The sequence below is a fragment of the Sciurus carolinensis genome, chromosome 15 (assembly GCF_902686445.1).
Source record: "Sciurus carolinensis chromosome 15, mSciCar1.2, whole genome shotgun sequence".
Taxonomy (NCBI): Eukaryota; Metazoa; Chordata; class Mammalia; order Rodentia; family Sciuridae; genus Sciurus; species Sciurus carolinensis.
The window spans coordinates 55,818,646-55,831,902 of record NC_062227.1 but is presented as its reverse complement, the minus strand read 5'-3'; the positions used below and the strand labels follow the sequence as shown (position 1 = coordinate 55,831,902).

General features: G+C 53.3%; 1 protein-coding gene and 1 non-coding gene across 3 annotated transcripts in view; one reads left to right on the top strand and one right to left on the bottom strand.

Annotated features, from left to right (window-relative positions):
• Positions 1 to 13,257, top strand: part of Zbtb7c (zinc finger and BTB domain containing 7C) — a 326,309-nt gene that overhangs the window by 196,166 nt on the left and 116,886 nt on the right. The window lies entirely within an intron of this gene.
• Trnaa-agc (transfer RNA alanine (anticodon AGC)) lies at positions 5,903 to 5,974 on the bottom strand. Its single transcript has one exon. It is a non-coding gene; the product is annotated as a tRNA-Ala (tRNA).

The window sequence follows — 13,257 nt, the reverse complement described above, 5'->3', positions numbered from 1 at the left end:
CTGGGCTCCCCGAACCATCAGCACCCCCATCACTTGGTCCTTCCTTACCGGAATCACTTTGACAATTGTTTCGCTGATCCCGCTCTGACCAGCCAGCTCGAGCCCCTCGCCCTCTGTCCCAACCTGCTGTGTTCATGAATGACTTGGATTTGTCTTCTTTCCTTCCATCTTTTTTTGACTCTTCAGAGTCATTTGGTATTTATTTGAAATACCAAATTTAGTTAAGTTCTTTTTCTTTTTCTTTTTTTTTTTTTTTTTGTTTGCTTTCAGTTTGAGGGATTTCCCCCTTTCCATTTTTACTGGGTTATTTAAATTTTTAAATAGGTAGAACACACTTTTCGAGACCAAAAGTACTCAAAAGGTATCCTTGGTGACAAGTCACTCTCTCGTGTCCCACCCCCTATAAGTTACCAACTGAATTGTTTTCTGCTTACAATTCTATTGCTTTTGTAAAAAGAGGACAAATTATATTAAGTTTTCATATTTTCTCTCTTTCTTACACAGAAGTCAAATATTCTATATATTTTTTTCTTTTTACACTTTTTGCATGGAATAATATCTCATGGAAATCACTTGGTACCAGTTCATAGAGCTCTTCCTTGGTCTTTTTCACAGCTGCATAATTCTCTGGGTTTTATAACAAAAAGGGTGGAAGCTACGGGGGACTTTAAGAAGTGGGAAAGGAGGATGGCAAAGGTCTCTTCCCAGAGCTGAGCTCAACATTAAATGACGGCTGATGTGAGCGTTTTCGCCTGGCATCAGGCCCTGCGTGGAGCAGAAGCTCAAGACCTGTTTGTCCCTGTACTTTGAGGCGACCTACTGATTTTCTTAATCAGGTGTCAAGTCCAACACCCATGACACAGTGGACTGCTCAGATCAGAATGGAGGAGAAGAACAGTGTGCCACCAGAAAGGAGATCAGCTCAGGTCTGGGGACATCTCAGAGGAGGAAGCCAGCTTTGTTCAAGCACTAGCTAGAAGGCAGCTCCAAGGGCCCTGGTCACCGGACCCCACCAGGTACCCCACTCCTGTGCGGAAGTGGGCATTGAGGCCTAGGGAGGGTCTCCCATGTGCTAATGGCCCACAGTAAGCTGAGGGCTGTGCCCCACAGGGTCTCTGCAGACTGAGAAAGGTAGGGCCGCCCGCCTCCCTCCGCACTCCCCTCCCCCAGTCCCCGCCCCCACAAGCCCGGGGCCTCTCAGACTCTGCAGGAGGCCCTGCGGCAGCCTCAGGCAGCACCCTCACTGACCCAGAAAGGATGAAAAGCCAAGAGCCTGAAGCAGGCAGGAGGGCGCCGCCCCGCCCCCACGGCAGGCCTGGGGCAGCAGCAGTCCCCTCTGTCCACCCCAGGCTGGCTCCCCGGGAGGGGCCGCCCTAGGACCCCAGGGCTGTCGTTGCCCTCCCTTCCCAGCTCCAGTGAGGGCCCTAGTGAAGGCCATTCCTCGTGCCCCATGGGTCATGTCAATCAAGCGTGTGGGAAAAATAATAAGTCTGCAGTGATGTGGCCACGGCGTCCTTCCAGGCTTGCTTATCTGCCTCTCCCCAGCTCCTGCTGATGGAGGCCAGGAGGTTGCTGAATCTCCCAGACACACTGCAGAGGCAGGGCACGCCGATGTGGCTGCCCCCTCTCACCCTCCCTGCCCCCTCCAGTTCTGCAGCTCCTGCTAAGGATTAAACGGCCAGCAGATTCCCCAGGGACCTCCAGCCTCCAGCTCTTCCTCCACCACAGCCCACTCCACTAGGCTGGGCAAATGGCTACCCCAGTTAGCAGCATTGGGGTATTTAAGGAGCTCTGGGAAGCCCCCACCACAGACCCATCCCACCAGGGGGCTTCCTCTGAGAAGACTGCTTAAAATCCACCTTGGAAGCTTCCCCAACCTCACCCCAGCCTGTCGGTGGCTCAGAACCTCTCTGTCCTGCATGGCCCAGGCCACCTCTTACCAGATACCTTCTCAAACCCCAGAGGGACAGTGACTTTCTGCCTCTGCTGCCACAGCTGGTTTTTGTAGCAGGTGGTTGTGAATAACCCTGTCTGCCTTCTTCAGTAAGTGCTACCTAAGATCTAGGGCTACTTCTTATTCAACTTTGAACCCCCAGATGCAACTGGGAAGACCACAGGCTTTAGGGAAAGGAAGGACTGAACTTAAACTCTGGCCTGGCACTTGCCAAGTGACCCCAGGGAAGCCATGTGCCCTGCTTGAGCCTCCATTTCCTCACCCAGTAACAGGGACATCATCTCTGCCTTGCAGACCACGGCACCAGACGTAGTACTCGGGTGCCCAGAATAGTACTGGTCCCCAGCTGGCACCTATCATTCATTAAAAGATACAATGACCTGTGACCCAGGGTGTCTAGAGGACAGTGAGTGGACACCTGAGTGTGGCCTGCAGAACTCTGGAGAGCCCTCTGTCCAGCTCGATGGTGTCTTGGTCATAGGTACGGCGTCTCTGCCCTCAGGTACTATCAGACTCTCCCATGGCGGGAGCAATGACTTTTCCAGGTTCTTTCCAGCCACATAGTTGCAGAGATCAACCCCCAGAATTCGGTGATAGATGGTTTCTGAGATGTTCCTCACAGAGTAGAGGGCCTGGCCCAAAGCGGGAAGGGGGCTGGAAGGAGAGGAGGATTCAAAAGGCAGAGAGGGCTGGGTCTTGACAGCAAAGAGCTTCAGGTGTGGCACCCCACTGCTCCCCAAGAGATGCCAGACCCCCCAGGTTCCTCCTCCAGGGAAATGCAGGGGTCCCGCTCAGAGGCACAGCAAGACCTGCTTTGCTCTCTGGTTAATTGGGGGCAGGGCCTGGAAACACCAGGTGATGGATGGGGCTCCTTGGGCTCAGGCAAGTCCAGGGGATAACTAGGGAGACGCCAAGCTAAGGAAACTTCTGGGTCCAGGCCCAGCAAAGTGCGACCTGCCACCCCCAGGTTCCAATTTCCAATGCCCCATTCCCAGAGGGGCAACTGGGTAAGTGACAGTTAAGCTGGCCCAGGATGCAGCCTTTTGTGGGGGTCAGGGAGTGGAGGTTCTCTCCCGGGTGGGGGTCAGGCTGGGGGAACACCAGCAAGTGGGTCTTCTGATGCCTGTCAGTCAGTACAGAGGGGTGAATGCCGGGAGGGGCTGAGCCAGGCACGTGAGCTGCCTAAGGAAGGCCTGGGAAAGGCGTCCCGGATGTGCGGGGCTCTCAGGTGCTCACTCTGTGGAGTTGCTAGTGGGTCTTTTTCTCTTGTGAAGCCGAGGCCCAGCAGGAGGGCAGCCCCAACTGAAGCCCGAGTTCCTCCCCTTCTGCTGGCGGGTGGGGTCTGCGTAAGCTACAGGCCTGCAGCCAGGGAACAGCATCGCAGCTTTTAATGGCGGGCTGTGCCCTCCAGTGTTGCCGCAGACCACGGCAGGTCACCGAAAACCTCTTTCCAGGTCCATGTTTTGTAAATCCCAAGAAAGAAATTCACAGACAGCAGAAGGCAAGAGTGGAAGGAGTAGGAGTTATTCAAGAATAGAAATCGGCTTCGCGCAGGTCCAGACGGCCGCGCTTGAGTGTGCTAGTCGGGGGCTTCTCTGGCACTTGGGTCAGTGTTACTGGTCCAGGCTGATGCAGATCAGGGCTTGAAGTACTAGTGCTACTGGTTAGCCTGCAGCCCAGTCCAGGTCTGCCCCGTTTCCATTTTCCCCGTGGCTATTGGAAAGAAGGCGGTTGAGGTCATGCAATGGTGGATGCTCAGGTTCTCGACTATGGCTGTGTGGAGCTGGCCCTGGCCTGGCTTTGGGGTGACAGGTGTGTTTGCCCTGCTTGCCCAGCTCTGGCTTACCAGCCTGAGGCCTGCAGCAGGCATGGTGAGCTCCACGTGCCCGGGGCCTGTGCTCCCAGCGGGGACTCCCGCCTGACCAGGCAGCCTTTCCCCTGCTCCACCACCACTTTTCTGTAGGGGTTAATGGGCTGGCTGTGTGACTCGGTGGCTGGGCAGCCATGTCACAACCTCCCAGCCATCAGCCAAGACAGAACAGGTCAGAAAATGCCCATCTCTGAGGCCGCCAAGGCTTAGTGAGCTCCTGGGTGGAGCCTTCTCTTGGCTCCTGGTGCCTCTGTGCCTCCCCCGGCCCGGAATTTCTCCAGGAGGATGGAGCTCCAGGTGCATCTCTCCCTGCCCACCCTCTGGAGAGGCTGCCAGGCCCCCAGGGCTGTGATCAATGAGTCCCTGTTCATCTTAGTTAGCCTAGCTGCTTGGGGACAGGCCTGGCCAGGGTGTGTCCATAGTCATTCAAAACACTGAGGACGCTGTAGGGTTAGCCCTTGGGTCCACTCATGGGTGGAACATGGAGGACGGTTAAGCAGGGGACACCCCATCGCCCCACTGTTCAGCCCGTGCCACAAGAGCGCCCTTGATGGAGGTCTGCACGTTGGCAGGTTTTGCCGGGGGCGGTGGCCTTCAGGTGAGAGTGGTTCAGAGGGTGCTCTCAGTGAATAGGTCATGGATGCCATTTTAATCTGTTTCTGGCTAAGGTTAAGAGAGACGTGGGATGAGGAAGGAGATGGAGTCGGGAACCAGAGTCCTTCCCTTTACTCTCCCTCATAACAGGGAGGACAGGCAATTTATCATCCAAAATGGGACCCTCTTGAGGGTGGAAGTGGGCATTACTAGAATTATAAGAGGAACTGATGTAAAATGGGCTTTCCCTGGCAAATGTGAGACTTCAGCCGCCTGTCATCTTGGCCATGTTTTCCCTTCTCCACTTTGCCCGTGATAAGGGACTTGAGGACCCTCTCCAGACACCTCATGCATTGTGTGAGACACCTCAGCCTGCCACTCTGCCTTTCTGACTCTTGGCTTCCTCACGCATAACTTTCATTCATTTATTCTGTGGTTACTATTTAGTGAATTCTGTGTACAAGACAATGCTGTACAGATGCTGCGGTTTCAAAAATGACAAAGGCCGGGCCCCGACATTGGTCCAGTGCTCTCAGCCCCCTGGGGTCCTGTTCCCTCCAGAGACACGGTTCCTAGGCATGAAGGCATGCAGTAAACTTGGGAGGTGGAAACCCAAGTGGCAGCAGGGCAAGGCTCTCTCTGCAGTGTGCCCAGTTGCATGGGGAGCATGAAGGACAAGCAGGAGGCTGGACGGTGAGGAAATGTGTGCCCCGTATATGGAAGAGGAACCTCAGCTGCAAAGAGATGGCAGCGCACAGCTGGGAGGTGGCCGAGTTGGGATTCGAACCCAGAGCTGCCTGGCCGTAAAGCCCTGCTCTTTCCTTATACCTCATCCTTCTGTTGTCTAGCACTGCCTGCTCCAGTCCCCTGCAGAGCCACCAGGACAGAAGACCCTGTGGAACAGACAGACCCCACAGGGACAGGGCAAGAGCCCTGGATCAGTGTTCCGTGTTCTCAGATTCCACAGCTGGGGAGTACATCTCCCGTTTCTAATAGGCCAGTGTGTCAAGGGTAGAAGAGAAAGTGGAATAAGCCTCTGAAGTGGCTCAGGGAAGGGGAGCATGTGACAGGGATCCTCACGCTTGATGCAGAGACCCAAGACCAACACCATTGTTGACGTGACTTCCATTAAAATATTAACTAGGGAGTCCCCACACAGGGAAAATGGTTTGCTTGAGGTCTCACAGGACAGGGGACTAGATCTCAGGTCTAGCTCTTAAATCTAGTGTCGTTCCTCTAAAATATCCATCCCCTCTTCTGTCTACATATTTTTATCATCTCTTAACGGTTAGTTTTTACATATAAAAACATCAGTGAAGCCCACTGGCATGGAGAGCCATGCCTGTGATACCAGCTACGAGGGAAGCAGAGGCAGGGAGATGGCAAGTTCAAGGTCAGTCTGGACAATCTAGTAAGACCTGGTCTCAAAAATAAATAAATAAATAATGAAAACATTAGTGACAGTCCATGTTTTTGTTTTGTTTTGGTGGTGCTGGGCATAGAACCCAGGGCCTCTTGCACGCTAGGCAAGCACTCTGCCACTGAGCTACACCCCCACCACCAGCTTAAATAATTTTAGTGGGCGTTTATACTTGGTTGGTTTCCATATTGATTTAAAGGTGCTCTTTGCGTATTATAGGCTTTAACCTGTGTCTATTATATATAGCAAATGCTTTCTCCCATTGTTTTTAACTTGGATTGTGGTGTCTTTGTCATACGCATTTTTTATTTCGTGGTGATGGGGATTGAACCCTGGGCCTTGCACATGCTAGGCAAGCACTCCACCACTGAGCTACCCAGCCCATCACGTAAAGGTCTTTTACTTCTTTAACCAAATTCATCACTTTTCCCCCCTGTATGTCTCCTGGGTTTCATGCCTTACTCAGCCTGCCCTTGGACCATGCATTTGTCAAACACAAATCAGCCGCACTCTGGCTCTGAAAGCTTTGTTGCAAAGGTGCCAGGAGGTTGCCCTGCAGCCAGCAAGCCTTTTCCGCGGGCCTTCTTGCAGGGAGCCTTGGACCGGGAGGCCCAGGACAGCTTATCAGCGCAGCCCTCACCCTGACCCCCTCACTGCTCAGCCTCCGTGCCTGGACTCGCCCTTGGCGCCCCGTGCGTCCCAGCTAACACTGAGCTCACTGACGCAGTACTGACCGAGGCCTCCTCAAGGCCAAATCAGAGCATGGGGACTTGGTTTTCCTTTTTGTGATCCTCTTCCCATCCCCTCCACTCTCTAGAGGAGACCTGAAACCCTACTAAAACTGTTTTATGTGGGCAGACACATTTACCTGACTGTAACTGCTTTTGTGGAAAACTTTTCACCCAGCCAAACACAGAAAATTAGCTTTTCAAACATATCATTCAGTGCAATTTTATAAGCCCTGCAGTAATTGCCCTAGCATCTTCTCAAAGGAACTGCGAAACCCCGTGGCTGCTGGGTTATAAAGGAAGCAAGAAACCTGGGTTACCAGAGAGGACTCTTCGTTCTGTGGGGCTCGTCCTTACTCGTTCATTGTTTCTGGCAAGGGGGGAAAGATTGCAGAGAAAAAAAAACCCAAATGAACAAACAAAAACCCTTGGGAAGGACCCAGAGTCTATTTACACACACACACACACACACACACACACACACACACACACACACACCCAGTGCAGGGCAGGGCCTGGTAACAGTTAATGCCAACGAGAAAAGGCAAGAAATGGAGGCCCCAGTACGGGAGCAGCTGGAAGGAGGAAGGAGCTGGGCCAAAGGCTCAGAATAGCCAGGTCCTGGTGCCAAAGGGTGAAAAGGACAAAGGAAATGGGTAGCTGGGCCTTTGGGAGGGGCAGGCAGGACGGGAGGGGAAGCCAGGGAGGGCGGGGGTCACTGCGCCTGGAGGAGATCACTGTCAGAGGACAGTTTTCAAAGTGGAGATTCAGGAGTGGGTGGGAGGTCTGCGGGTGGAGGAAGGCTCTGGACCTTGCCTCTGGCCAAGGAGGGAGGGTCACAGAACCACCTCCGGATGGCCACTGTGCCAAGAGCCGCACTGAAGCTCTGGTGGAAGGGCGGGCTGGAGGTCAGCAGGCCAGAGAAGGGCAGGACTGAGCAGAGAGTGGAGCCCGACTGAGCCCTGGGCTTGAACACGAGGGTGGGTCCCTCCTGAGGAGAGGAAGAGGCCTCTTCCTGGGTGGGGGCTGGGAGCAAGGAAACCGACCAAAACCACCCCGCCCCCTTCAGTAAGGACAGCACGACCCAGCTACCTCCTTGCTCAGTATACCAGAGGTGCCTAGTAAGTGCCAGTGGCCTCACTGATGGCATTCTAAAGGGCTTTGGCCTGTTGGCCCGTGTGGACAGTGACTTCTAGGTTCGTGTCAGTAAAAGCACCACCCAGGCCTTTGGTCACTTGTGACCACACAGTGCCCTGGGAGCTTTGGGGTGGCTTCATGCTGTGGCCTCCCGCTGGAGACTTCCTTCTCTTCTTCCCTAACATGTTGCTTCACTGATCCTGTTGGTCCACCCGAGACTGAACCAGGGCCTTCTGCCTTCAAGTAGGCAAGGATACTGAGATTCCACGGGACGGGCGCTCCCTGTGTGACACCCCATGTCAGCCTGCCTCCCTGCAGCATCCCTGAGGACTCCTCACTGTGTCCTTTAGGCAGGTGAGAAACTGAAAGCCTGAGAAGTAGAGGGATCTCTTACTCCTCAGAAGAACTAAACTTGCAAACATAAAGCACCAATACTCTGTGATTCCATTGGTGCGAAACATCTAGAATAGGCAAATTCACAGCGGCAGAGTGGATCAGAGGCGAACAGGAGAGGGAGTGAGAAATCACTGCTGCACAGTTACGGAGTGGGTATTTAGGCTGATGAAAGTGGATGAATGAGTCAACCTGCAGTCATCTGAGCAGTTTGGGTTTGGACTGACAGTGTAGACAGTGGCGAGGGTCACACAACACTGTGGATGTCCTTAATGCCCTTGAATTGTGCACTTACACTGGTTAAAATAGCAGTGTTTATGTTATATATCTACCACAACTTTTAAAGAAAATATTTTCCTCTAAGAGATAATCAAAGAGTATCAGTCAAAAAATATGGGAGAAACGTATTATGCAGGTGCGCCTAAAAGATATACCATGCTACTAACAAAAATTGTTAGTAATTTTAAACAGAGAGAGAAAGTGAGACCCAACTTCAAGTCGAGGCCCAGCCAGGTACTAGCTTTGTGTCCTTTACCTAAGTTTCCTCATTTGTAAGATGAGACTGTCACAGGCATTAAATGGAACAGCAGTATGTGCGGCTGGTCCATAGCAGCACGGACTCCAAGACTAGCTGCCAAGGTTCTGATGACCATGTCTCTCATCAGGACTAAGTGACTCAGGTTCACAGTTAGGGAGGGGACCCATATTGGCAGGTGTCAGGGCTCTGTTTTGAGGTTAACTTTGAGGGCATAGCATATCATAGTGAGGGAACCGTAGAAGGGGTGACAGGGTGGCTTTGAAAGCTTGCTGGGACGGAGCCACAGGCTTTGCTCCTAAGGTGTCCAGGCGTGTTGGGGAATGAATCAGGGTTGTTCTGATGAGACCATGGTCTGGGGGTTTGCTTCCTGAATGCACAGGAGGTCCTGGTGCTCAGCTTGTGGGCAGCACCACAGAGTGACTCGCTGGACACTTACGTTATCCAAAGATCAGGCCAAATCAAGGTTTTTTCTTAGCCTGGAATACATGGGTCACTGGACCAGCCAGCATCCTTTTTCTCAGGCAGAGCTGGGGACAATAGGAGGTAGTTTGCTCCTCTCCTTTAAATTGCTTTGTGACCTCGGACAAGGACCTTCCCCCTTGCTAGTTTGCAAATTTCCTCCTCTGTAAAATGAAGGGCTGGTGGTGGTTCCTTCTAATTGGATACTGGAATCTTGTGCCCCAAAATGGTGTTGGGGATCTCATCACAAAAGCAAATGTATCACTGTTGATCAGCAGCAAGGCTTATGGAACTGGTTGAAGATTTATCAAGAAGCAATATAACTGTACCCTTTATCAGCTGGGTGACCTAAGGCAAATTACCTGAACTTTCTGTGCATCAATATCTTCATCTGTAAAATAAGGATCATAACAACCCCAACTCAGGTAAGGAGGGAGGGGTCAGGTGAGAACTGAATGAGTTAATGAAGTAGTAGAGTCATTTGAACAGTGCCTAGCACGAAGTAGATGTTTAATAAATGTCTGGAGTTCTTTCTTTGTGCAGACTGCTTAAAATGGTTAATCCTGCCCTGGGTCATGCTGGGTTTCCTGAGAGATCCGGAGAAGGAACAGCCTACTCTGTGCCATCCAGGGACTTATTAGGCATGGCTTAGTGAGGTAAAAATGAAGCAATAACCAGGAAGAACGTGTGCCATCCAAGTCCAGGAGCCTGAGTTTTTAGAGGAAAGGGGAACCAGAGTAGGGTAGGGGAGCCGGGGGGCCCTTGACCTGAGCTGAGCTGAGCAGGGAGAACCAGGACAGAGTTCCAGCTAGAGAGTGTACATGGACATATCTGAGCATGTGTGTGCATGAGAGTGCGTGTGCATGTGTTGCCAAAAGAGCATGAACAAAGGCTTCATGAGAAGTCTGGGTCCTCAGCTCCCGGGCAGTGCCACAATTGGGGCTGTGTCATGGCTATGTGCACCTCTCCTGCATGCATCTGTGACCAGAACAGCGCCTGTCTGTGAGCACAGGAGCGAGCCCTTGTGCATAACCCAGGGTGTGATTAATTTAATTATTTCAAAAGCCCCTTTGGTATTTCATGAGGGTCATGCCCCTGGCTGTGGGCTTGAATACGACTGCAGCAGGTTTCAATAAAATCAATTAATTTAATTTGATTTGGTTTTATGTACTTGGAGCTGGTGCCTCTTGAACTCAGTATGAAAATTATTGCAGAATAAAAATGCATATTAGTACTCGGAGCCCAGTGTCCTTGGACTCTCTTCATGGAGCCTGCTGTGCAGATCACAAAGGCAAACGCCCCTGACCTGGTAGGAGCAGCCACCCGCTGCCTCCCATTAACCCCTCCGGCCCAGGACAGTACTTCCGGGGCTGTTTGGGCTGTTTGAATGACTCTTTTCACTTTCTGAAGCATTTTCCAGTAGTGACACTAATGCATTTCCATTTTGCTTTTGTGACATGGCTTCAGTGAGGTTTGATCAGCCTTGGTTACCAGTGTACTGGGTGGTGGTGTTAACCAAATTAATTGGAGCCTGAACAGCATAGGGGATTTAAAGGCAGCTGGCTCTGTCCCTGAAAAGACATGTGAGCTTGGGCAAGTCCCTTCCCCTCTCTGAGCTTTCCTGTCCTCTAAGGGTGGCTGGACACCTACCCACAAGGCTCCTTACGACACCAAGTCACGTTCAGTGGCATAGCCAGTCTTCCCGGGCTGCCTCAGGAAACCTGTTCCATTTCAACTCCACTGAAGAGCGCCTAAGAGTTCACAGAAGGGTTGCTGACACCCAAAACCAGCTCTGCTCCCCCAAGGAGTGGCCTCTTCCTGCATTTGTACAGGTCAGAGTGCAGTATTGCTCTCAGGAAGACAGGTGGGCTCTGGTTCAGGGGCCCTGTAAAGCATCTGGCCAAGCTTTTGTGGACAATCATCTGAGCTCCAGAGTCACACAGCCACAGCACAGGCAGGACCAGGTCTGCACATTCAGAGTACTTATAGAGGGTGGAGGTTTTACATAGGGCTCATTCTCCAACAGTCCTTTCCTTCCTCCAGTTAGGATGGGAGGAAATGGGCAAGCCATCTTGGGGGCCTCCCTGATAAAGCAGAAGCTGACATCAGTAATTCTGGAGCACTGACTTCCCTTCTCAGGTCCTCCTGACTTGGTGGGGGAAGACGGAGAGGTCTCATTGGGAACCATCCCCACGCATGCCTGCGTTCCCACCCTTGGCAGTCTCTTCCTTCTCTCAGAAGCTAAGACCTGCTGGCTGCTGCCTTTCCTACTGACTTCACCATTGGCCTGAGTGCCCATCCCAAGTTAGGGGTATTTTTCTCACATAGGTTTTAACCTCCCTAGATTTCTGATATAGCTGAAACTAAGTCTGTCCTTCCCTTCTCAGGTCTCTCCACTCTCACCTTTTGTGTGCTAAGAAGTTCCCTGGACCCCTCTTCTTCCACAATCTCATTTAATCTAGCACTGGCTCCGCATGGTGGGCATTGCAGTCCCTGTTTTACTGTGGAGGACTGTCTGCAGAGAAGAACTACTTTAAGATCACATTCAGCTGCAATGTGACTGGGGTAACTCCACAACTAACTCCTAGATCTGCAGCACACCACGTGACCTCCATACAAAGCAGGTATATAACCAATCCCTAAGGACATCCCTCTGTGGAATGAAAAAGTCCGGAAGAGGTAATAACTATGAGGCATGCCAGGCACCAAAATTCATAACACTCCACCATGTACGTTTATTATCTCCATTTTACAGATGCAACAACTAAGGCATAGGGAAGTAATATGCCCAAATAATCCAGAAAGTAAGTGAGTGGGATTTCAGACTCCCTGTGGTCACTGATCTCTTCAGCTCCTTGCTCCTCTCCTTTTCCAGTACAAGGTGTTGCTATTGGGGGAGAAGGGCCGGGGGCGGGTACTCGCGCCTCAAGGCCTCCTGCAGCTGGCACTGCCCTCCACCCAGTAGATAGCGGCAGTCAGCCTGGCGGCCTGGGGGCGGGCGCACACTGGGCCCTGGCACACAGCCTGAACTGGGGGTGGGCGGCGGGGGTCCGGCCGCGAGTTTTCCGCTCTCCCGGGTCAGCGCAGGTCCCGCCCGCCCGGGCAGGCGCCTGCCTCTCCCGCGGTGACGGCGGGCAGGGGTGGCGCCGCACGGCCCCGAGCCGGGCCCTCCGGGGAGGCAGGCGGGTGAAAGGTCGGCAGGCGCGGTGTGAGAACGCAGAGGAGAGGCCGGGAATGAGGCCGGGGCGGCGGGAGGGGCGCGAGAGGGTGGCGCCGGGCGCCGAGGTGCCGGGAGGAGAACCGCGCTCCCAGGAGAAGAGAGCGTGCTGGGTGCGCGGGAGGGCGCGAGTCCCGGGAAGCGGGGCCCTGAGAGGCGGGGCCGGGCAGGACGCGCCCCGTTGTGGGCGGGGCAGTGGGGGCGGGCCGGGGGCGGGGTTAGGAGCCGGGGTTCCGGAAGAAGGGCTGCGAGCCGGTGCAGAGTCCGGAGCGTTCGTGTGCCTGCGCAGAGGCTATGGTTACATCACATTCCCGATCCTGCTTTTTCAGGGTTCATGCCAGGGGATTGATGGGGAGGGAGAGGTGGGCGAACCAGTCTGAACAGGCCGGACAACTCGAGGGGCGTGGGCCCGGCGAACGGGGGTGCTGCCTCGCACCCTGTACGCTCTCCAAGCTCAGGAATTTTTCGTGAATCCGCCCCATTGGTTTTATAGTTTCCCCTGTCCCGGCCCCACCCTGTGTTCCGACCCACCTTCCCTTCTTCCCCTCTCGGTGTTGGCTCCTCCGCGGAATCGGTTAGCCAAAGGGAGGCACTGGGCTCTTGCCCTCAACTCTTCAACTCCCACCCGACCTGGAGAATTCAAATCTTGCGCATTCTCTTTCTCTTGCCCTTCCCGGTTCCCCCAGGCCCTCTGTGTATTAATGCAAAGTCTTCTAACTTGAATTCAGCCCAGAGGACCTGCCCCACCCCTACAGCCCTTTCAAGTACCTTAAGGGTACCCCGCGCCCTGGCATCCTCAAACAGGGCCACAAGCTGCCAGGCCCCTGCTGGCAAATAGGGAGGACCCAAGCAACCTAGCAGAGTGGGACCCTCACCCTTCTTAAGGTTGTCTTCGCTTCACATGAGTATTCCTGCAATCAGAGATTAATACTCCTCTCAAAAGTTTC